This window comes from Girardinichthys multiradiatus, chromosome 13, assembly GCF_021462225.1.
Source record: "Girardinichthys multiradiatus isolate DD_20200921_A chromosome 13, DD_fGirMul_XY1, whole genome shotgun sequence".
NCBI lineage: Eukaryota > Metazoa > Chordata > Actinopteri > Cyprinodontiformes > Goodeidae > Girardinichthys > Girardinichthys multiradiatus.
In genome coordinates, this window is record NC_061806.1 from 296,880 (window position 1) to 323,669 (window position 26,790).

Genomic DNA, 26,790 nt, shown 5'->3' on the forward strand with positions numbered 1-26,790 from the left:
GGAATTTTGGGTTTTCATGAGCTGTATGCCAAAATCATCCGTATTAAGACAATAAAAGACCTGAAATATTTCAGTTAGTGTGCAATGAATCTAAAATATATGAATATTAAATTTTCATCATTACATTATAGAAAATAATGAACTTTATCACAATATGCTAATATTTTGAGAAGGACCTGTATATGGCGACTCTTGTTCTACTCATATTCTGGAGCATATGTTTGCCATGAACCCAAGGCAGAAAGCATTAATACTGTTTGCTCTTGTGTTCAGTTATTGCAAGTCATTGTTTCCATATTCACTAACGTTATTGCATATTTTCCCAATGTTGTGCACTAAAAAACGACGCAACTTCCTAAAAGGTTAGAAACACAGTAAAGGCTTTTAAACTGCCTCGTGTAAGGGGGGTGTTGGTGCCTATCTTCAGTGGCCACTCGGTTGAAAAGCAGGGTGCACTCTGGACATGTCTCCATAATAGGTCAACACTGAGAGACACTGGAAAAACAACTATGTACACACTCACTTATAGAAAAGTTTCATTTTTAATAGATTTTTACAATTCTGTGCTTTCCGTTCTTCTTGCTCATACTGAATTTAGTTAATGTTGAGTGTTCTTTCACTAACAACGTCCACACGAACCCGCTTACGAAATTAATTGATGTTCCAACTAGCTTTTCACCAGTCAGGACCAGTCAGGTTGACAATTACCTGATTTGAATCTCCAGCCAATTTAGCTGTCACATTATGAATTATAGCTTGAGTTGCTTCACTCCACCTTGTTCTGTTGATCATTTTATTGATCGTTACTTGCAACAGGCAGCTATCATTGAAGCAAAAAAAAAAAAAAACAGACACAAAATGTAGACTACTCTGTGGGACTCTGTGGGACTTTCTGTGAAGGAAATAGTAAATTCTGGCTGTTCAAAGGTAAAAACAAAAGCACATTTCAAGCCGGACTGCTTGTTTTCTCAATAGTATATGTCTTTCCATTGTTTATATTTTTAAATAATGCTACCTGACGTTGGAAGGAATGACACATTTTCAAAGAAAGCACTGATTTAGAAGTAGTTTGAAATGCCTACTCCCTCACATTTGGCTGAAAAGATTGCTGTACAATTACCAAGTGCCTGTCTGTAGGGGTTGATGTCTGTTCCTTTCTCACAAAGCTGCCAAAAATGTGCAGCAACAATGCCTTGAGCTCAAATCCCAATCTAGGAATTTTCTGCATGAAGTTTGCATGTTCGCCTCATCCACCCACAGCCCCAAAATATGCTTGTTCATTAGTCTCTCTAAATCCCTCTTAGGAATGTGTGTGTGTGTGTGTGTTCTTGTACTTGCTGCTGTGTGAGAACCATTTTTTTGTATTTTTATTGCAAAGTGAGGACATTTTGACAAAGTGAGGACATTTTCCCGGTCTCCACTTTTCAAAATTCAGTTCTTGGTACAGGGGTTAGATTTAGGACTATGGTATAAATTGAGTTATGGTTAGGGTTAGGGTTGGGGTCAGGGTTAGGCCCTAGAAATCAAGGAAAATGAATAGACGTCAATGGAAATAACTGAAAAGTTCTCATAAAGATAGTAAAACATGTGTGTGTGTGTGTTCCTGTTTTGGCATCACAGTGAGAACCATTTTCCCGATTTCACCATCAAATTGAGGACCATTTATTCCAAAGTGAGGACATTTTGCTGGTCCTCACGACCTATTTTGCTAACGGTTAAGTTTAGGTTTAGGACTAAGGTGTGAATTGAGTTTAGGTTAAGGTTAGGGTTAGGTAATGGTTAGGGTTAGGGTGAGTTTAGTGTCAGGGTTAGGGCATAGAAAGGGTTGACAATGACTGAACATCTATGGAAGTCAATGGGAGTCAACACATGGTCCTCACTACATAGAGCAAAACAAGAGAGAGTGTGTGTGTGTGTTTTTATATGCCTTCAGTTAATATTGAAGCGGCTCAAACGGATTTGCGCAAACCAGGAGGAATGCGTTCTAAATACCAATAGATTTCAGTTGGTTTCTTGAATTTTGTGTCTTTTTGCACATCCTTTTCTTCATGTGTTTGATACTTATTCTCTGTCATTATAATTTTTCATGCACAAGTTCATTTGTGGACTAATTTACTTTAATTTCTTTATATCTGGATTACAGATCTTGCTGACATCTGGTGTGAATTTTAGATATATTTTAACTGAGAAACTGGCTGAGGTGTTCAATACGCACGCACGCACGCACGCACGCACGCACGCACGCACGCACGCACGCACGCACGCACGCATAAATCAGGCCCAGGACCTTGACTCCGCTGATGAAGGCTGCCAGGTTGTGTGTGTGCCCTCACAGAATCAACTGCGTGTCAGCCGTTGCCCCCATTTGCCCCAAATGTTGTGAGCATGTGCCAGAGGCCCATTTGTGGTCGCTAGCGTGCTGGAGCAGCACATGCAGCTGCAGCAGTCCGGTCTGTGTCTCTGTCGACATGATGGTCTACTTCCGAAAGCGCCCGGGGTGCAAGATGGCCTTGGCGGCGCTTGTCCGAACAAACAGCCTATGTGCTGAAATATTGATGTAACGGAGGTGCATATTATACAGCCATTGTCATCCATGTTAGATACAGGAGATTTATTCAATTCAATTCAGTTTATTTATATAGCGCCAATTCACAACACATGTTGTCTCAAGGTTCTTCACAACAGTCAGGTTCATACATTCTAATTAATCCTAACCATTGAACAGTGCAGTTGGAGTTAGTTTTTATTCAAATTGGATAAAAAGTTTTTTTATCTAAGGAAACCCAGCAGATTGCATCCAGTCAGTGACTTGCAGCATTCACTCCTCCTGGATGAGCATGTAGAGACAGTGGACAGTCACTGGTGTTGACTTTGCAGCAATCCCTCATACTGAGCATGCATGTAGCGACAGTGGAGAGGAAAACTCCTTCTTAACAGGAAGATACCTCCAGCAGAACCAGGCTCAGTGTGAGCGGCCATCTATTGTTAGGATCTATCTGTTAGAATGATATGTGATTGCCTAAGGAAGCTGATAATAGTAGTTTGGGCTTAATATGTGCTAAAAGAAAAGTAGAATGCATTTTTTTCCATATGATATTGCTACTGCAAATCTTGCATGGTTTCTTTGTTTGCAGCTTAATTATTATCTTGAATTTTAATAACAGATGTGTTCAGGAAGAGAGGAGCAGATGTCACCTTGGACTAAACAGGGGGATCATCAGCATGTATACTGCATTAGCTATTCACTTCACAGGTGTTGCTGCTGACAGATAAGGCTAACTGAGGTCAGGAAGCTCAATCTGTGGACACTGATGCTGGCCAGAGAGCACAGTTTGTAAAAAAGAAAAAAAACTATATACTTGAAATGCTATTTATGTCAGTTCTTACTAAGGTTTCTTGTCACATTAAATCTAACATAAATGTAAGCTGATTGTTGGTTAAAACATTTACTGAAGTTTCCTTTATTAGCAGCAAGGTCTCATTTGAATCTTTTTAAGTGTTGTTCTTTGAGTGATTTTAAAATCAAAGCTCCATTGGCCAAAATACAGAAAAGGGTAATCACAAAGCACAATACTAACCCAGTGTCCAGAGAGACTTTGGGACTTTCATTGTCCTCATTAAGCAACTTTGGCAGATTCACTTCACAAAGCAAATTTTGAGTTTTCTGTCAGCAGCTCAATACGAGGTAAAGAATCTAAAAATGTATTACTTAATTAGGGAAGGGTACCTTTCACATTTGGACCGATAGGGTACCGATGGCCGGTACCTGGGAATTGGCATCGGTACTCAATGGTACCAGTTTTCGGTACTTTTGTGTGTGTTTATGTGGTAATAAATGTTAATTCATTTAATAATAAAATCTCATAATTTTTTGATTTAACATATTTATTTGTCAATATATAAACTTGAATGAATATATCAAAACAACATCCAGCTGTTTGTATTGTAACATCTCAGTTAATATAATAATAATAGTACAAATATTGCAGTGAGTGAACCTGCATCACATTTTGAAAAGTGGAGCCAGACTTTCAAGCGCTTTCTATCAGACATGCTTTGTTGACGGTACGAGCAGGTACTGACGTCATTACACTCTTGTGGGTGCAATGCTGTGTTCATGTCTGGCATGGAAAATCGCCCACTCTTCCACTCCCTCAGTGTCACAATGATGCGTTTAGGTACCGAAACATGGTACCACTTGATTTTATGTGAAACGGTACTCTGTAGTACCAACGGAATTTGGTCGGTACCTATAAGAGTACTGAATTTGGTACCCATCCCTGTAGCTATCATTTCTTTTTTCTTCATTTTGTTTTGTTTTACATGGAGTTTTAACAAACCTTTTTCTGTCTCAGTGTCTGTTTTTGGCTTAGTGTGATGTCTGCAGTGTTTTGCATGTTCACCCTCACCAAGATCTAGTCCTCAGTGACATTCACACCAGTAAAACAGATTTACTAGTTTTCTTTTACTTTTTTGTCTTTTTTACAAAATAAAGTCCTAAGTAATATATAGACTATGTGATAATTTAGAATTTGGATTTCTAAAAAATAATCATCTAACATATTTAGCATGGCTCTTACCAGCTGCTTTATCAATTTAATTCTCTCCTGCTCTCTTTGTTCATATAAACTGTATTTTAATGTTGACGAACTCTCTACAAAGCTGCTCTCATTCAAATATTTCCATGTTTCAGTTTTCAAATTAAGACTCCCTCAAAGACATACAAAGTTGGTCTTCCCCTCGGAAAAAATCCAGATTCTGTCTTAACACCTCGGCTCATAAAATTGTCACTCAAAACCTTTAAAGAAGGCATCTGTGCTTTTATTTTTGCTGTACTTAATGCTACATTCGTCAAAGATCAAAAGTAGACCTGACTTCTCACATCCTGCAGCAGCCTCCTGCTCAGTAACAACAGGAACTAGATGCAGTTTAGATAGGCCTTCAATTAGTATAGAAAGATTTAAAGAGATCTATACATTATTAATAAATGCTCCCCACAGAGACAGATATATGTGTGCACAATAGGTTTCACCTCACGCCGACACTCACACATGCACAAAAACACCACAGTCACCAACCCTTTACCTTTAAGGATAACTCTCATGACTGTCCTCTGTGTAATGACGCTGAAATTTGTTCTAAAAGTTTCTCAGTTTATGTAACTTGTTCACTCCTAAATAAATCACAGTTCAGGGGGCGCTGCACCCAGTTCAAATTTGTCTTTTAAATACAAGACAGCTCAAAATTCCCCAAAATGTTAATGCCACTCATAAATGTGTTCATTTGAACACCTGTACACACTCTCGTGTTGTGCTATGCAGATGCTCTGTCTGCACTAATGAGGATTTACTCACCTCCACCCGCTGAATGCTCTAACAGAGGACAACCCAACCTACTTTCTGATTTCTTCAGCTCAGAATGTTTTGACCACTTTGGAGCAATCATAAGAGTGGATTTTGGTTTTTTGTTTGAAAAAATCAGTGAAGTTAGGGTAAAAATAAAGTCTGCAAATCTACACTCTTCATCCTAGTTCACATGCACTGTACAAAATAGAAGCACATCATAAGTGACGCATACACTTCAAAAATGTGACAGGAGCTAATGTTCCACAAAAGGCATTTTATGCTCAGTTCTTTATGTTCTTTATGTTTAGACTCATGTAAAAAGTGTTTTTAGACACACCGACATACGTAGACACAAATCACGCCAGAGCAAAAAGAAGGTTGCTTTTAAATGTGTTTTGCTCTAGTTTAAATGTAGAACTAAATGTGCACAGAAAATACATATCTCTAAAATATTTCTTTTAGTTCAAGCAATTATGTGAGCATGTGTCCAAGTGACCACATGAGTTGTGGTCATGTTTCAGCTCCCTTTTGGGAAATAGGACACCATCAATGATAACTAACACCATATGTTGCCCACAATTTTTGCTGACAAAGGAATACTGTCTGTTGTAAAACTGCAACACTTAGTATTCTTAGTTCCCTAATTCTTTAAAAGGGTATGTAGAAAGAAGAAACTATGTAATACAACTCTTCTTGGGCAATTTTTAGGTGTTCCTTGGCATGGGTGTTTTCATTTGTTCAGAATGTCTAAATACAATGGAAAGAATTTTGAAAATACTTAGTTTTGTGTATTAGATTTAGCTAAACTGGTGCAGCAGGCAAAGAGAAACGAGGCTTCTTTGTCTGTGGTACATAAAACATGTGGTGTCTAATCTTTAAAGGTCCACAGACTGATCAAACTTAACATGTAGCGATTGGTATTAAAGGCCACCATCCATATTCTCTCTTCTTTACTCTTATTAGACTAAGTAATCAATAACCACACCAGACGCAAAACAGGGAATTCTGTGAGGTTAGGACTGGCCTCTGATTTTCTTGCTTGACCTTTACCATGCAGAAGCTGTATCTGTGAAGTAATCAATAACCTGGACTCATTTAGAACATGATGCTGAAAAAAAAATGTGCAGATCTTCCAAAGTGGCCTGTTCTGACTTGTCCTGTCCCGTTCCCTTCACGTTCTCTTCTCCTCATAGTGGGACCTTTGCCAGTGCTGCTGGGCCTCTGTTTTTTACAGCTTTCTGTCAAGTGTGCTAATTTCTGTAAACAGCTGAGTGCTCTGTTGTTTGGATTGACCCTTATTAAAAGCTGTTCAATCTGTTTCCTATTTGATAGTGTTTGGGCCTCTTCTTGTTAAATGGCTTGTTTTTATTATTGCACATTAAAGTCATTACAGAGAGGGTAGCAAGCTTTTAGGCTCTAATTAAGGGATTATGAACTAGCTTTCCATAACATTGAACTAAGCTGAATATATATTTATAGTCAGTCAGTCATTCAGTCATTTTCTACCGCTTATTCCATAGTGGGTCGCGGGGAAGCTGGTGCCTATCTCCAGCAGTCTATGGGCGAGAGGCGGGGTACGCCCTGGACAGGTTGCCAATCCATCGCAGGGCAATATTTATATTCATATATAATTATATATTTAATACTTTTTTCTGTTTATTTTGATCATTATGGCTTGAAATTAATTCAAATCCAACATTCAGTTTTTCAGAAAAATACAATTTTACTTTATGCCACAGCTGTACCATATCATGTAAAGGCAAAATAACTGATAAATATTTAACTGACAATATCACTTGCAATTAATACATATTTTCTTTACTCCTCTGTTTCTCATCTGTGATTCCAACACTGTGTCTTTAGCATTTTGCATATTGTAATCTGTGTCAGGTGTGGGCATCTACTGCTGTGAGTGTTCATCCAACTGGCTAAATATTACATTGACATGAAAAGTGGGAACTCATGAAGCTTGGAATAAATCAGCCAACAATTATTGAATTGCATTTCTTTGCCACACAAATATTGCACAAACTGACATTGGGATATCAATATACTCGCAATATATTGTGCAGTCCTACAAAAGAGCAATATATTTTTTTTCAATACAGAAATGTCTACTGAAAAGTATTCCAATGTACTACACTGCACATGCATGCAATAAATGCTCAGGTTCCCTTTGTGCAATTTTTTACCACACTTTTTCCTTCCACTCGACTTTCTGTTGAAATGCTTGGATACAGCACTCTGTTAACAGCCAGCTTCTTAATAACCTTTTGTGGCATACTTTCCTTGTGGATTGTGTCAGTGTCTGTTGGACAAATCAGGAGTCTTTATGTTAATTAAGTTCTAATTGGTCTTATGCAATTTTTAAGTTGTAAAAGCTAAAATTTATTTTAGTCACTGTGGAATGAATCGATATATTCAAAACACAGCTTCTACTTTTTGAAGTGAAGTAATGAAATTACCTTTTAAATATTTTATATCTTTAGGATGCACCAGTAGATGTTTGGATCTATTTCTCCCAGCACAATATTGCAGGAAGATGGGAAGTGAATATAATGTTGAGTCGACCTGAATGACTCTTGTCTAATCTAAGTGTGGAGATAAGAGGTGCAGTCTCAGCACTTAGCCTTTGCAAACATCCGTCCTTTTGAGAGACAGAGAATAGTAGGAATTAATTGTGGCCAAACTTGAAGCAACAGACCTTGAAATTTCTCTCTGAACACATTTGTCCCCAAAGCCAAAGATCTAGAAGGTTAGGATAGGATTTAGTCAGGCCTCACATTACAGCAGACAGTTTGAGCAGGAAAAAGGCTGTGCAGAGATCTTCCTGTTATGTTTTTCAGATCTGAGGGAAGGCTGTGATCGCAACATCTCATTAGATCAGACTCTCCTTTCTTTTTCTCCATCATACTTGCTGTGTGATAGCAAAAATATAATTTTTACATGTTTTATTTATTTTTTTATTTTTTATCCAATCAATATCAAAGTTGAGGATCACTTTCCACACACGTATATGACCCTCTCTGCTCTGGTGAATGCAGTTCAGTTGATCAGTCTTTTCTCTCTTTCTCATTTATCTCATTTGCTACATGTGTTACTTCTGCATTAAATACATTTGATATTATCATACATCCTGCATCAGTCAGTGCACATCATTATGTTTTGAACCAATAACCAGTAGCCATAACAAAATGACCAGGTTTACATTGTTCTGTGTTGTTGCCATTGTTTAACTGCTGACTCCTTTTCCCCTCCAAGCATAAAACGACACTCTCTAACAGAGGAAGTCTCTGTGAGCAGAGGAAATAACAATACAAATGCCATAGAAAATAGTCTTCTTCTACGTTGGCTCCCCTCCTCCACTATTTAACTGCCTTTGTACCAACAGTGTAGTTTCCATGGCAGCTAGAGCATGTTGAGCTTTAAGATAACAGTGAAAAAAGTGGGGAGAAGGATGGGGAATGATCACTGGCTAAGAGGAACTAAAAATAGTGAAGCACCTAATCCAGGGCATTATTTATTCATCCTAAACTTCTCATGTCTGTGCCGGCTGTGCAAACATGCCTTGTGCAGTTCCTTGTTGAGTGAGCTACCAGCTTTCTAACCTTAGCCACCACAGACTTAGTGACTAATGCCCCAGCTACAGCAGGGAAGGGGACTGCAACACAGAGAAGAGACACCTTGGGTGGACATTTGAAAACATTGAGAATACTTAGTTTTTCTTTGTCTGCAGAGTAAAAATCAAAATAAATTAGGTTAAGTTCTATATGCAAGTTTTTGATTCTGGCTAATTTGCTTTAGTCAAGTTCTCTGGTTAAATAATACTACCGTTGGCTTTATTTGTTTCCTTAGCAGAAATGAGTAACCGCTAGTACACAAGTTCTATAGTGTAGTTAAATGACCCCTTAAATGATGCCACAAACAATGTGAACCAGTTTAATCTGACCGGTGCAGGGTACTGTAGAATGAATGGTCTGTAGCTATCACTCTGTGGGTGTTAGATTGATGAGAAGCAGAGGAGAGGTCAGCCTCTTGCAGCAGGCAGTGCTGGACTGTTTGATTCATAGAGCTGATATCATGCTATCATTGTTCCTGGTTGAGAACACTGCAATTGATTAATGTTGATTACCAGAACCAAGCAGCAGTACCAATTTTGCATGCAACAAGAGACAGAGAGTAATGTCAAAACGTGGAAGGGTTGTACTAGGCTGCAGTCTAAAATAAGAAATTATTCTTAATCTCTTCGGCCTGTTTAAATAAACATTGATTAGAAAATAAAATACAATTCTTTAAGAAACACATTTAGAATCATGTGTAGCAAAACATGGCTGGCACCAAGTCAAATGATCTTGATCTTGATATGTAGAAGTGTACAAACTAAATTAGAAAATGTGTAAATGGAAAGATGAACATCAAAGCTTCCTTAGACTGATTCTTATACTCCCATCACACAGTTGTGTGTTTGCTTTGACATTCTATAGCACATGCATCTTCAAGATAATAACAACTCAGACAGATGATGCGCTGCATATTTTCCTCTAAAAGGATGCACTTGAATAATTAGCCAGTGATGTTGGTGGAACATGGGCTGTTAATGGCTTATAGCAATCTGGTAATGTTATCTCTATATTCATAATATTGATCATGCTGTTGTCTTTCCAGCTGTATTAAGTAACACCAGACCATTTCAGAACAAAGTTACTCTCACTTTTGACATTCTCTTGCTTTTAAGCTAGCTGTGTCATTACGAAGACATTTCCTATCACAATAAAAACACTTCCTGTTCAGTTTCTGTTCTGCAGAAATTTGACATTGGACAGTGGATCGGATGGTAGGGTTTCATCCTGTACCTGAACCTGCCAGTTTGAACCCCCGCTCCATCCATCTTAGTCATTGTGTCTTTGGGCAAGACACTTCACCTATCTTCCATGCTGATGGTGGTCAGAGGGCCCAGTGGTGCCAATTGTATGGCAGCCCCACTTCTGTCGGTCTGCCCCAGTCGACCAAGGGAAGCTGTGGCTACAATGTAGCCTACCACTGTCAGAGTGTGAATGTGTGTATGAATGGGGGGATGACTGATTGAAGTGTAAAGCGCTTTGGGGTCCTCAGACTTGATAAAGCGCTATACAAGTTCAGGCCATTTAACATTCATCAGATTGTATTTGTAAAGAATGTTTATTGTTTAGACTTGACAACCAACATTCTTTCACACTGCTGCATATCGGCCGTGTGTTTTAATGGTATATAAAGATAAGCACTTTCCTGCAGCCTTCCTGCAAAACTTTGTGAAATTTTGTGAAACAAAATGGGATTTGTTTCTTTACATTGGAAGCAGTTTAGTTTCTTTAAACCAACATATGTGGCACGATAAGAAACCAGAACAGAGAACCATTAGAACCAACATGTTGTGTTAATTGTGGCAAAACTTGGTTGGACCAAGTCAACTGATATTACCTTTTTAACAGAGTAGGAAACTTATAAAGGGAGACACACAGATCGATATCACAGTGTCAGAATACTCCAGAGCCAATAAACACTGATCCTTATAGGGACTCTGTCAGGGATGGTTCTTGGAGAAGACCCAAATGCAGACACGCAGACAGGAGCAGCACGCTGAGTTGAAAAGGGTTTAATATGATGAAAAGCAAAATCTTACAGACTGGCAGAAGCAGCTAAAGCTGGCATGGACATAGACAGACTTGGACTGAAGTATAAAAATAGTCCAACAAACAGGTGAAACAGGGAAACTAATTGGCATTACACAGGTTTGAAGCTAATGAGAGTGGAGAGTAGTGGCATGAAAATACAGTGTAGACATGAAATGTGATCAAGCAGAAATAACTCAAAATATACAAAGAACATAACATAACCACCGGAAAAGGGTGGCTTGTCCTCTTAAGGTTCGAGGGGAGTTCCTGCCTCAAGTGGAGGAGTTCAAATATCTACAGGTCTTGTTCACGTGTGGGGGGAGAATGGAGCGGGAGATCGACAGACGGATCGATGCGGCTGCCGCAGTAATGAGGGCGCTGTGCCGGTCCGTTGTGGTGAAGAGAGAGCTGAGCCGAAAAGCGAAGCTCTCAGTTTGCCGGTCGGTCTACATTCCTACCCTCACTTAGTCTGGGTCTCTCTGCTGAATCTGCTGCACCCGCGACCTGGTCCCAGATAAAGCGGAAGATGACGAGTACGAGTACATAACATGAGCAATAAATGCAACAACAGGAATAAAACTAGACAAAGATAAAGCTAATCTAAAATACACAATGTACAGAATACTAGAACTAACAAAACATAGAGTACAGAAAAACCAAAAGAGATCCAAAAGAAAAACAAAACCCAAACACCTACAGCCTCAGTTTTGATAACAGGCACATACCATTAAATACGATATGATATAAAATCCACCTGATGATAATCACCATCATATTTATCAGAGACCAAACAATTCGTTCATTGGCCCATATACAGTTCACTTCAGCAGACCAAAAACTGCTTTTTTTAATCAACAGCAAAAGTAACAAAAGTGATCGGAGAGTAGACTTTGACTATTATAAATCTTAATGAAAACCATCCAAGTACACAACACATGATTTAATTGACTCATACCAGTATCATCTCAACGTGAGAATTTAACACAATATTTATGAAAGATATAAATATCTAATGGCCTTATTGCAGAACATCTCACCTCAGTAATGCAGTGCTAATTATGCAAACAGCACAGTAGAAACAACAGTTAATACAATTGCACCACAGTGAAGCCCTTCTAAAGATTAGATGTAAAAAATAAATATGTACTTCCTTAATTCTGTGTCACCCTAAGGGTCATTCCCAAATCCCTTAAGATATCACATGGTTGTACAATGTGCTGTTAAAGACTGTGTGATCATGTTACACTTAAGAAAGAGTTTCAAAAAAAGTTTTGGTGCAGATGTTTAAAACCAGGTCAAGAACAAAAACAAAGGGTAAAGAACTCATGTAATCAAGGAAACCTGTTTAACTCATGTGAAGAGCCAAGACTTTCTAAATCCTGAAGAAATAAGAATAATTTATTTTGCTATCATAGAAAAACAAATTACTCTTATACTCACCGACTTAGAAAATGTATTTCACAGCCCTTAGACTTGGTTTATTGTTAAACACAGCACTGTTTTTTCTGCAATCACTCGTGGAGATGAGAATAAAGAAAACATGTAATTTATTCTGACATAATTACTGATTTTATAATGGAGATGACATTTTCAAAGGTCCTGCTGTATGCACTTGATTTACAGCTGGGTAATTCAACCAAAGCATGTTAAGAAGGAACCATAGATGTAGGGTTTGACATTTGATTTGGGTACTGATCACAAAGTATTGATCTGCCCATTTTAACTTTCTCGTACAGTAATAACTAGGGATGTCCTAATCAAATACTGATCAGAGTAACTTAGGAATAGGCATTTGCTGATACACAGTATGAATTTGATTCTTCACTGAAACCCATGCTATGTTTGCCTTCGAGAACCCAGTAACTTAGAGTAAGTAAATAACACACTACATTTCATCAGTATTACATGATCTATATTAGTATTGTGAGTAGGGCTAAAACAATTTATCGGATTAATCGTGATTATTCAATTATTGAAATAATCGTCAAATAATTTAGTAATCTAATAATCGTTAGCTGCAGTATACAGACACTAAAACATGCCATTTGCTGAAAGAACCACCCAGTCAGAGCAGTAATTAAGCCAAAACTGTACAAAATATATACATTTTGCATTTAAGATTAAAAACCTTTTTTGTCCATTTGCTATTTGATTATTATTTGATTAATTGAAAAATATTGTCAACAGATTATTAGTTGCAGCCCTAATTGTGAGTGTGTTCCATGCTGTAGTCTCTCAGTCCGATTTTCTTTAAAGCAACAGATTTTTGTCCTGCAGGAGCTTCAGCAGGATGACCTTAGTTCTAAACTTACAGTACATCTGAGTCAACAAGTACAGCTACAGGCAATAATAAAACCCTGTCTTGCTCCTGCTTACAAGGATTTTATGTGGAGCACTTTGCTGTTTTGATATGATTTGTTAATAATTTTACTCAAATCATACATCACTGTTATTCCTCTTAATTAGTAGCAGACAAGACTTACAGAAAAAGTTATTCCCCTGCAAAATAAACTTAGCCCTTTTTCTTTGAACATCATAAACTTTAATGACTTGAGTTTCAGCAGCTCTTCCATGCACTGATGTCTGGGCACAGAGCGCAGAGCAGGTTAGATCCCATAGTAGGTCTGCCACAAATAGTCGATGTAATCCATGGCACTGATCAACACATAATTTTTGTGAGTTTGTCTTTAAATTTCTATTTCTTAAGCTTTTCAATCAAAGCAAAGGCTGTTTTTCTACAAACTGCTGTGTGTGTGCAATGTCACCCCTGGCACCCTCTGACAAATTAACAGATTTTAAAAAGTTCTTTAACGTTTTCGAAGACCAAGGAGGTGACATGTTTGGCCACCTCTGTGCTCTTTATGAAGGTAGACAGGTTACCTGTCTGCTACATTTTCCTCTGAATAAATGTCTAAAGAAACGTTTACAGAAGAATTTGGCACAGACTGTGATTGATTAACACTTGTTGTGTACATTATGCAGCCTACCTTGTAAATATGGGTTCTGCTTTTTTATCACGTTTAACTGTATAGAAAATGTCAAGGTCTCAATGTTAAACAGTTGAACATTCATAAGTAAACTCATAAGTAATACACACATTTTATACATACATTTGATTTGTATGTTACTCACTATTATTAAATTTTTAACAGTTTTAAAGGGTTCAAAAGACAGAGTCTTTTTCATAAGGAGTATCCCCTAATGAATCAACACTAATGCACTCATGACTGAAAGTGGTACTAAACCTATGGGCGAATTTGTATTTTAATTTGTCTGAAGTCCATAACATTTTTGTGGCCTGCAATAAATGCCAAAATGGCTGGCAAAAAAAACTGCTTAAAAGTCGATTTGTGGAAGAGAATTTGTCATTGAGATGAAATGATTCATTGAAAAATCAATTTACAGATTAATGGAAATAAACATATTGTCCATGGGAGCCCTGTTACACAGGAAGTTGAGGTGGTCTCTCTTTCACTGTGAATGTCATTGTAAAGGGTGTAAAACACTTATGGAAAGCCAAAAACCAACTGATGAACAACAAAATGTGCGCACAGCCTATAATTCAGTTTTCATGCCCTGCAAAAGACAATAGTATGTGATTTTAATAGATCTAGTCCAAGGGCGCCCACAATTTATCAGCTTGCGAGCTACTGTACTTATAAAGTCCAGCTGATCATCAGTCACGGTGGAACGATATTTGAACTTTATTATGTTTATGTGAGAAAACGCTGACTTGCATAAATAAGTGGAGCCGCATAATGCAGTCAACGAGGTAGTACATTTTCTCATGTTAGGATATTTTTCCTCTGCAAGTAGGTTCCAGAACTGTCCGTGAGCCCTGGACTTCAGCTGAATGTCAGATTGTTGTGTCAAAATTTCATCCTCCACTGCAGACACATTCAGGTGAAATAACATTGCAATTTTTGAAGAAGGTGACTCAATCTGAGCATCTTCTTTAAAAGGATAGCGCATGAATGTAGCAACTGGCTCAAGTACTGCAAAGTCTTGAAAGCGTTTGTCAAACTCTGACAGTCATTTTTCAATCTGCTCTGTGTAGTGTGCACTGTCAAGTTGTGCACACACCTTTCCATCTCTAGCTCTGACACAATGTTCAGGAAGTTGGCTAAGTCATGACGCTGCAGCTTTGAGGACAGATATAACATTTTCCGTTTGAAAGCATTAACTGAGCTGATCATATTGATCATGGTTATGTTTTTTCCTTGCAGCTCTACATAAAGGTAATTTTGTTAGATTGGTTAGAAATGCCAAGTCTAGAAGCCATTGTTCGTCATTTTGTTAGTTGTATTCTGCATGTTTCATTTCAAGTAAAAACTCCTTAATCTCTGGACAGAGCTCTCAAAACCTTTGCATGTCTCTTCCCTGACTCAGCCATCTTACGTCGTCTGTGGTTATGGACACCAATTTGCACACAGCAAGTTGCTTTTTTCAGTGAAGTTTAGGAAAAACTGAAAAATATCCTGTCCCCATGTGTGTTCTTTCATGGCCAGTACTCCTCTTTAGCAGTTGTATCAGCAAATACCATCCGGATAAAAATGCACAACAGGGCTGTGTTAATAACATCCGTTGAGTCGTCTAATTGCAGCGAGAAACACTCGCAGTCTGCAATATTCTTCCAAAGCTGATGGGTTAAATCATCGGCGATGGCTTCAGAGCGCCGTGTAACTATTCCTTGATAGATGGAGAGCCTTTATTGAAGACAATATTACAGAGACCCAAAACAACGAGTTAGCTGCTTCAACGAATGCTTCTTTTATCATCTCTCCGTCTTGGAAGGACTTCTTGTGTTTTATAATTAAGTGTCTCACCTGGAATGATGCTTCAGTGGCTGCTTTTGCTTTAAGTTCCTTCACTTTTCTCTTTCTCAGTTCGCTTTTAGGAGGAACGTTAATGTCATAGTTTTTATGAACAGTGTGAAAATGCAGCTCCACATTTCCCTTCTTTGGAATAGCAACAGAAGATTGACAGATGAGGCAAATGCACTTTGAGAATGACATGAAAAAAAAGTCCTCCCATCCCATATGGAAGTTGTTGTTTTTTTGCCTTTTGCTTGGTCCAGGTCCACCACTCATTTTAAACCCTTTCTTAAGTTTATTATTATTAAACTGGAGGCTAACTAGCTACTCAGTACTGCTAGGCTCTGCTAGTTTTCCAGTAGCTGGCATAAATCAACGTGCATGCGTGAGGTGGTGTCAATAAAGAGATGAGATGTCATACTGTATGTCCTGTATGTCAATCAAGTGATAAACGTCATGATGGTGATTTTTTATTTATTTCTTTCTTTCTTTTTGGTCTTGCGATCTACCAAAATTACCTTTGCGATCGACCAGTAGATCGCGATCGACGTAATTGGCACCCCTGATCTAGTCACACAATTACTGCTAGTCAGCTCGATGGCAGTGGTGCAGATAGTACACCAACAACACGTACCTAGAGTAGGGTTCAGTTTGGGACTATGATACCATATCTTTTAATTGTTTTATACACTGATCGGGGACAGCCCTAGTAATAACTCAAGGATCCTGAGGTTAAAACATGTGGAATGCCCCTGTTAGACAACAAGCATTTTGAATATATTCTTTGTGTTTCTTTATATCCACTAAAACAGGCTTTCTGACCTCTATACAAAATCAACATAAACATAGTGCTGTATATTTACAACACGTATTGAATATCGAACGTTTTTATAGAGGGGGAAAAGTACAGATTTGCTATTTTGCTAAATGATCTATACTAAGTTTAGCTCAGTCATTAATTGTACTTGCCTGGTTTGTCCCATTTAAGTTTGTGAAGGGGTCGTCTGGTGTGAGACCCTGGTAAGATCCCTATACATCCCTCACTGTAATCATATAACTCAAGCAATATTTCTAATGGCCTAAACCTTTTAATCAGTCCTTAATCCCAATGGGATGTTTAAAAATTTTTTTAGCTGATAGTTTGCTGAGCTAGCATGTAAACAATGCATTTCTCTCTAAAACTTATTCAAACATTAAAACCTTCTTAATAACCTTGTTGGTTATGTACTGTTTATAAAAAAAAAACCACAAAACAACAGAATATCAGTCTCTGTGTTCTCTTTACTTCTTGCACCTGTAGAGGCAAACTAATCGGGTTTCTTTAATGACCAATGCTGGTGCCGATTTGTTAAACTCAGTGCAGCTCACAGGTATGTCTCATTGGTTTTTCTTAAGCATACTCAAGAGTGGGCCGATAACGAGCACATCATTTCTTGCCATTAACACTCATTGGACGGGTTACTCTGAACCGAGACAGAACAGATCAAAAAAACAAAATGGCGTCACACACCAGCAATGTTTTCAACGTTTGTATAGTATTTGTAAAGAACAGGAACAAAAACATATCCAACATTTTCCTTCTTCTAAGAAAACACTAGTGAAGTAAGCTGTCGTTTTGTTGGTTATACAGAGAATTAGTTGATTTGGAAAAAATCCTGTTTTTCCAGTTTTGTTGCTTTCTCTTTGTTACAGGGACATTTACTTACTGGAAGCTTGGGTAAAGTTTGGTTTTCCTCAGATCTCCAGACAACAAAAGGAACAAGATGTCAGGACTGGTTGCCCAAAATCACCAGATATCAAGCTCTAAGCATCTTTCTTTTTGCAGTTCCTGTTTTCTTGTCTGTGCCCTGTGTGTTATGTTGACATCTTTCATTGTCAGTTAATGTGTACTGAGAAAAGGTTTCCTGATCTGGATTTTGTGAAATCCATCAAGGGGTCTACTGCAAAAACGCATAGGAAAACCGGTGTGAGTCAAAACCATTGGTTCTCAAAGCTGTACTTCAAATATTTAATGAGTTTAGGGTTAAATATGCCAAAGTCCATTTCACTATATTATTATGTTATGGTTTGCCTCAATCCCAGTTAAACTACTTGAACCTTCAACCTTATCCTAAACCTTTTGTTTGGATAAAGGTTCCTTATCTGCAAATCTAAGGGTTCCTACACAGTCCTAAAAAGTTTAGATAAGTGTGCAAAAAAGTTTGAATTTTTTTTGAGTTTTTAGAAATTATTTCCCCTTTTTTGGTCATATGGGGAAAAACAGCCTTTACATTAATTTACAGTCAGATGATGCCTTGATGATCTTTGTGTTGGATAGGGTGTGATCACCAACCATGGATACCTTTATCTACAGGAGGCTCAATAGGTGTGGGATCAGGGCAACAGCACTATAGGCATTGAGGAATGATGGGTGAGTTTTCTTTGGTAGGGTGGGATGTTGGCTGTTAGCAGGACATAAGGATGCTGAGCTTGTTTCTGAAATGAACCTATTGAAGAATATGTTTAGTTCATTGGCTCAGGGCAGACATCCATGTCCGATGGTCCCTCTGCTTGAAGCCTGTGATCTTCTGCATCCCTGACCACACATCTTTGACATTATTTTGCTGATGCTTGCTCTCCAGCATCTTCCTGCACACCTCCGTCCTGCCACTAATGACTTTAAGTTGCTTCTGTACGCTTCTCAATAATTGGGAGACAGGGAATATATGGGAGTTCTGAGCAGTTTAACTGGTATTGAGGCAAACCTAACACTAAATAAAACAAAGATTTGATTCAGTTTGTGAATTAAAGAGTCTGTCTCTAAAGTTGATGATCCAGTAAAGATTTTTCATTAGTATAAATTTTGAAATGGAGCTGATCTAAGTTTGTCCAGAGGCCAATAAAGAGAAATACCCCTTTAGCAAACTGCCCAATCAGAAACCAACTTAGCATTGTCTTTTTAAATGATTTGTCTAACATGCAGGTAATAAAACCCAGCCAGGTAAAAGTTGTGTGCTAAAATATCCAGAATATTTTAAATATAAGTGATAAATAGTGAATTAACATTTTGAAATGTAAGCTTTGTAGAAATCTTGAGTAGTGGTCACCTACCCAACCAAAAGCTTCTCGATACTTTGTAGTAATAGATTGACAGATGACCACTTCTTTGCATGGGGAAGGTGGTTGGGTCAAAATCTTGGCAGTAATCAAGTCAATTGTTACCTTTGATGTTTCTATAAAAATAAGGGATTTTTAAGTGTATATATAGCCCTAACCCAGTGACAGAATATCTGTTCTCATTAAAACAGTTTTTCTTTGTCAGACACTTTTAAACTGCAGCAGTAGGCTCACCACTAACAAGCTTTCAGTCAAATCAAGTCAAGTTTATTTACAGGGGTTGGACAATGAAACTGAAACACCTGCCATTTTAGTGTGGGAGGTTTCATGGCTAAATTGGACCAGCCTGGTAGCCAGTCTTCATTGATTGCACATTGCACCAGTAAGAGCAGAGTGTGAAGGTTCAATTAGCAGGGTAAGAGCACAGTTTTACTCAAAATATTGAAATGCACACAACATTATGGGTGACATACCAGAGTTCAAAAGAGGACAAATTGTTGGTGCACGTCTTGCTGGCGCATCTGTGACCAAGACAGCAAGTCTTTGTGATGTATCAAGAGCCACGGTATCCAGGGTAATGTCAGCATACCACCAAGAAGGACGAACCACATCCAACAGGATTAACTGTGGACGCAAGAGGAAGCTGTCTGAAAGGGATGTTCAGGTACTAACCCGGATTGTATCCAAAAAACATAAAACCACGGCTGCCCAAATCACAGCAGAATTAAATGTGCACCTCAACTCTCCTGTTTCCACCAGAACTGTCCATCAGGAGCTCCACAGGGTCAATATACACGGCCGGGCTGCTATAGACAAACCTTTGGTCACTCATGCCAATGCCAAACGTCGGTTTCAATGGTGCAAGGAGCACAAATCTTGGGCTGTGGACAATGTGAAACATGTATTGTTCTCTGATGAGTCCACCTTTACTGTTTTCCCCACATCTGGGAGAGTTACGGTGTGGAGAAGCCCCAAAGAAGCGTACCACCCAGACTGTTGCATACCCAGAGTGAAGCATGGGGATGGATCAGTGATGGTTTGGGCTGCTATATCATGGCATTCCGTTGCCCCAATACTTGTGCTAGATGGGTGCGTCACTGCCAAGGACTACCGAACCATTCTTGAGGACCATGTGCATCCAATGGTTCAAACATTGTATCCTGAAGGCGGTGCCGTGTATCAGGATGACAATGCACCAATACACACAGCAAGACTGGTGAAAGATTGGTTTGATGAACATGAAAGTGAAGTTGAACATCTCCCATGGCCTGCACAATCACCAGATCTAAATATTATTGAGCCACTTTGGGGTGTTTTGGAGGAGCGAGTCAGGAAATGTTTTCCTCCACCAGTATCTCGTAGTGACCTGGACACTATCCTGCAAGAAGAATGGCTTAAAATCCCTCTGACCACTGTGCAGGACTTGTATATGTCATTCCCAAGATGAATTGATGCTGTATTGGCCGCAAAAGGAGGCCCTACACCATACTAATAAATTATTGTGGTCTAAAACCAGGTGTTTCAGTTTCATTGTCCAACCCCTGTATATAGCGCTTTTCAGTAACAAGGCACTCAAAGCAGTCCACTATGTTGTTGCATAACATACCTGCAGTTTGTTCCAGTCACTGCAGTAGCAAGGATTTTGAGGTATGTAGGTCAATTTACTTGACAAGATAATCCCCTCTAACCTGTTGTTGGATTACAATCTAAAATAAACTTGATCACATAATAGGTCACTGCCTGTTTAATGTTTAATCCTCCAGCTTAATGAAAGTTACCAGATGTTCTCATTAGAATAAGACTAGCAGTGGTTTTACAAGGCGGATAAGAAAGTGCTGTTGTTCAGTTGATACTGCAACGATTTACAGCTGGTTAAGCAGTTGACCTGTCAGCCATCACTTCATTTTACAGTCTTAAAACTGAGCCGTACCACAAATCTTGACACTTTAATAAATAAGTACATCAGCCAAAGTCAGCCTTTATTTATCCAGATTAAGAATCAGACTGGGGCTTTTCACTGATAATCAGTTTCAAGAGCCAACCAGACTAAATCAGCAAAAATGGGCCCAACTCAATTTCACACCCTTTTTGAAGGCTGGATTGTAGCCTCCGATTCAGCACAAAGAGCAGGTCCAGAATATGGAAATAATATGAATTTCCTGAATACCCATAGCATTCCACTACTGATAGGCCTAAAACAGATTTACAATCGAAGACTGGAGAGCACTTCATTTCAGGCCTGAATGGAGTGGTTATCAAAGAGAGGTCATATCCTCTACATGTTCCTGTGCAGTGATGTTGCTGAGTAACACAGAGATTGTTACGGCCCTACATTTGGCCCCACTGACCTACAAATGAAGTGTCTCCATTCAAATAGTGCGAATGTCTTCCTTGACCCTCTCTGAGTTGCGGTCAAAGGGTACTCTTTACAGTTGCTTTATCCGCATTGCGTTGCATTTTGGGATGCAATCAGTGGTGGAAATTCTGACACTCTTGATGCCTTCAAAATTCACATGGTCTTTAATGATTTTCTGCTGTATTTCAAGCTGTTTATTGGCATTGTCTTGACTGACCATGTCAGCAATGAGGGTCTCTTAGTGTGAGAACAACATAGATGTCCTTCCTACTGATGTGGCAGTTTTGAGATTCTACAAAGGACCATACAGTTACCCCAAAATACATTCAAAACCAGGCCTGCAAGTATAATGGAAAATTCCTGTAATGAAACACCTTTTTACAGAACTGTATTGAGTCATATTGTAAACATGTACGTCATGAAAAAAGCAATTACCCGTTCTCCTGTCTGAATTTACTTAGGTTGGGCTGAACTCGTAGTCCCACTTCCCTCATTGTCAAAGCACAGACAAGAATATGATGGTCTATGACAGTTGCCCGTATTTCTTCTGAAATTATTGTTCTTTGTCTCATACCCCCTCTTCCTCATCTTCCTTCTCTTCCTCCTCTTATACTCTGCCTCTCTGGTTTTTACTATCCAAAGTGAAACTTCAACAACCATGGATCCTTGTACTGTCTTATATTGTTTTTTTTTCACATCACTAGCCACACGTGTGATCAGTGTTGAGTTGCTGTGTTTAAATTCAGACATCGGGGCTTTAAATGAGTTTCATGATTGCTACCTGTGCTTACCATTATGCAACGCAAGTGCATCACAGTGCTCCATGTGTTTTAGTAGGTGAAAATAAGGTTGCAAATTAGTTTAACTGGGTGAAAATTGTTTATGCCAAAAAAATGACAATTTCAATAAATGGGTTCAGGACAATTCAGTTCAGACGACAGGGCTTCTTGTTTAAGCAGTTGAGAAAAACTGTATTTTCTAGAGTCACCCAACTACATTTTCATACACTGGCAAGAGAGTAAATAGTAGTGGTAGTAGTAGTGGTAGTAGTAGTGGTAGTAGCACATGGTGTGATTTGAAAACAAAACACAGCTATTTTCCTTCCAATGAAAATCTGGGATGAGGAAACTGCAAAATTAGGGGAAATAGAAAAGGAATAGCCAGGATCCATAAAACATATCTTAAAAAAATTGTCTAACCACCCAGACAAATATGTTGGAAAAGTTAAAGAAAACAATTTTTAAATAGCAGTTCTAGGTTTACCAGACAGAACAGTGTTCTACTGATAAGTTATACAGATTCCATGTGAAATAATGATTCACTACCTGCCATAGCATAAATATTTGCATCTTTATTGGCAAAACAGATAACAAAATTGGCACTGTTTTGAGGTTGAAGTCAATTTGACCATTATTCTCACCCCATACATTTTAATTAGTGAAGCGACCATGTGACAAAACAGCTGAATGAAGTAAAGCTTCAAATGTTTTTGTCTTCTATTCTCATTTCAGCACAGTATGAATTGTTTCCTACCTGAATGTGCAATGTGTTTTCAGAGAATTTAGCAGAACTTTATTTTGGTCAGACCTAGCTAGTAAAACTTGATTTATCTATTCGTTGTTTGCATATTAAGCGCAAAACATAACAGAAAAATCTACTTTTGGAAAAGTATCATCAAAAAGGGTCATTTGAAGAGGCCGTCTAACTCATTCAGCTTTTTCATTAAAGTTGGTGGTGATCTTACTTTGGTTTTGTGTGGTCAGGGTCTGAATAAAGATAGTCCTGTTTCCATAGTATTAAGTATAGAGTATTTAGAACTGCTACACAGCAGGTACCAACAGTGGACAGTCGCTGGCGTTGACTTTGCAGCAATCCCTCATACTGAGCATGCATGTTGCGACAGTGGAGATGAAAAACGCCCTTTTAATAGGAAGAAACCTCCAGCAGAACCAGGCTCAGTGTGAGCAGCCATCTGCCATGACCGACTGGGGGTCTGAGAGAACAGAGCAGAGACACAAAGAGAACAAAGATGCACTGATCCAGGAGTACTTTCTATGGGAAGGAAAAGTAAATGTTAATGAATGTAGCTCTTTTAGTGGTTTCACCTAGAAAGAAAGAACAGATAAACTCTGAGCCAGTTTAGAGTATAAAAGAGAACACATACAGTTAGTCACAGTAAAGCTCAGTCGGTAGCTGTGTCTAGGAGAAAAAAAGGGTTAAGGTTAGGGTTAAACAGAAATCTTGGAGGAAGTATTTCGATGCTAATGGAATAATGAGCATGTTTTGGTATGGTTCTGCTCTGCCGTAGCCTTTTTTCCCAGAGATCAAGATTGTTTGTGTAAAAGTGTGGGTGCTCATTGCTGTAAGGATGCATTAACTCACATACTGTTCAGAATGGTATAGTTATTTACAGCAAAGCAATGCAACAAAAGACAGAGACTGAGAAGTGAAAAGTGCGATAGCGGAAAATGGATTTGAGTCATGTGTTTACCTGCCAGTGGTCCTTTTTCTTTATCGTTACTATAGCAACAGCAGATTCTTGTATTTGTGTGTGCTGTGCTGGGCTTCAATGTAGCCCATGTGAGTGTGTTTGAGACAGAGGATGTAATTGTGCCTGTCACCAGAGGAGCCCAGAGCGGACTCCTCAACTGCTGGTTGCCAAGAGACCAGACAGACACATCCACCTCCTCTTCAATGATAAACCATTTTTCTCTGGATTCATGAAACCCTAAACATATTAGGTATATCTTATTATTTTGGACATTTCAGGATTAATACACATGTTTGGAACTCATAGTCAAAGACTGATCATGTCAAAGTCATCCTTATGTATTGTACTGGATTGGATTGTTTGGTATTGGTTTATTTGTCATATGCAGGTTAAATCAGTCAACAATATGCTACAAAATATTGAGCCCAGCTAACTAGATCATGTAAAATATACTTGGAATAAACTTTATCTAGTCATAGTGATAGTGTTTTTTTTTCTCTTTACATTACATAACGCTAGGTATGTGGTAGACAGGTTAATTGAATCCCTCTTGCCCACCCTGTCAGTCTGTTATAGGTCAGGCTGAAGGGAACATTGTAATTATTAAACACTGTTAGGTTGTGTTAACGGATAAAGCGGAAGACGACGAGTACGAGTATGAGGTTGTGTTAAAAGAGAACCAACCTTCTAGCTGCTGACACTCATAAGTTAGACAAAGCTAACAATTTAATTTGTTCTGTAACACAGTTCAACCTACAATTATTCAGACCCACCCCTATCCATACTGGGCCCTCTTGGTGTGGAGAACCTTGACTGTCCTGCACAGAGTCCTGGAATGAATTAGAGTGGAGGCTGCATTTCTGATTTTCTCATCTAACTATGGACCTAGTCTCAATCCTTGTGGAAGATGATTACAGAATGGTTAAAGTTGCTGTTGCTGTGAACGGGGATGGGTCCATCAACAAACTGGATCTTATAGATTAACTTTGTCATCAAAGTTTATATACATGTAAAAGTAGACAGACAAGTACACATACACACATGTACAGGGGTTGGACAATGAAACTGAAACACCTGTCATTTTAGTGTGGGAGGTTTCAAGGCTAAATTGGACCAGCCTGGTAGCCAGTCTTCATTGATTGCACATTGCACCAGTAAGAGCAGAGTGTGAAGGTTCAATTAGCAGGGTAAGAGCACAGTTTTGCTCAAAATATTGAAATGCACACAACATTATGGGTGACATACCAGAGTTCAAAAGAGGACAAATTGTTGGTGCACGTCTTGCTGGCGCATCTGTGACCAAGACAACAAGTCTTTGTGATGTATCAAGAGCCACGGTATCCAGGGTAATGTCAGCATACCACCAAGAAGGACGAACCACATCCAACAGGATTAACTGTGGACGCAAGAGGAAGCTGTCTGAAAGGGATGTTCAGGTGCTAACCCGGATTGTATACAAAAAACATAAAACCACGGCTGCCCAAATCACGGCAGAATTAAATGTGCACCTCAACTCTCCTGTTTCCACCAGAACTGTCCGTCGGGAGCTCCACAGGGTCAACATACACGGCCGGGCTGTTATAGCCAAACCTTTGGTCACTCATGCCAATGCCAAACGTCGGTTTCAATGGTGCAAGGAGCACAAATCTTGGGCTGTGGACAATGTGAAACCTGTATTGTTCTCTGATGAGTCCACCTTTACTGTTTTCCCCACATCTGGGAGAGTTACGGTGTGGAGAAGCCCCAAAGAAGCGTACCACCCAGACTGTTGCATGCCCAGAGTGAAGCATGGAGGTTGATCAGTGATGGTTTTGGCTGCCATATCATGGCATTCCCTTGCCCCAATACTTGTGCTAGATGGGCGTGTCACTGCCAAGGACTACCGAACCATTCTTGAGGACCATGTGCATCCAATGGTTCAAACATTGTATCCTGAAGGCGGTGCCGTCTATCAGGATGACGATGCACCAATACACACAGCAAGACTGGTGAAAGATTGGTTTGATGAACATGAAAGTGAAGTTGAACATCTCCCATGGTCTGCACAGTCACCAGATCTAAATATTATTGAGCCACTTTTGGCCCACTTTGGGCCCTACACCATACTAATAAATTATTGTGGTCTAAAACCAGGTGTGTATATATATATATATATATATATATCTATATCTATATATATATATATATATATATATATCTATATATATATATATATATATATATATATATATATATATATATATATATATATATATATATATATATGAGAGAGAGCAGAGAGAGAGAGACCCTGTAGGAAATCCTTTGGGCTTCCACTTATATTTCTATGATTTATTTTTAATGATGAGCTCCAAATCTTCAAGGTTTGAAATCACCAGCTTACCATCAAGCGTTGCCACTTATTGTATCATTTATCGTTATCGTGCAAAATTTCTTATCATGGTAAGAATTTGGATTTATCGTGACAGTGGTAAATTCTAATTAATGAAAGGCGCTGTATTTTTGGAATTGTTATTTTCACAGTTTTCTCCACTGTTTATTCCATGAGAGCAATAATTAATATCAATGCATTCAAAAAAATAAGTAAATGCAGTTACTGTGTGCAGTTTTGTGATAAATATCACACTTCTTTATGTATTTTATGTTCTTTATGGGTCCTGAAGAAGCCTATTTTAAAAATAGGTGTTTTTACATAATCTTTTTTGTTTATGGTTGGGTCGCATTTGATTGTTCTATTTTAACTATTACCTGAAGCATCATTAGTCTCTGTCTGTAGTCCAACTTTTCATTACTTTCCTTATTATGCCACTGAAATGTTCTTTTAAGTGTTTATGTCCTTTCTTATGTTTTCATCATGGAAAGCACTTTGAATGGTCTTGTTGCTCAAACTTACTATACAAATGATCTTGCCCTGCCTAAGAGCAGTGTTTGTGAGACCCCCATCTACTTCAGATGATACCACACATCATACCTTTCATTTTCTTTTACTTGCAGACAATTTATAAGGGTGTTTTCACACTTGCCACTGTTGGTGCGC

At 38.6% G+C, this 26,790-nt stretch overlaps 1 protein-coding gene across 2 annotated transcripts in view; it reads left to right on the forward strand.

Annotated features, from left to right (window-relative positions):
• The window catches only part of pkib (protein kinase (cAMP-dependent, catalytic) inhibitor beta), a 47,188-nt gene that overhangs the window by 14,765 nt on the left and 5,633 nt on the right, over nt 1–26,790 (forward strand). The gene's annotated exons all lie outside the window — the stretch shown is intronic.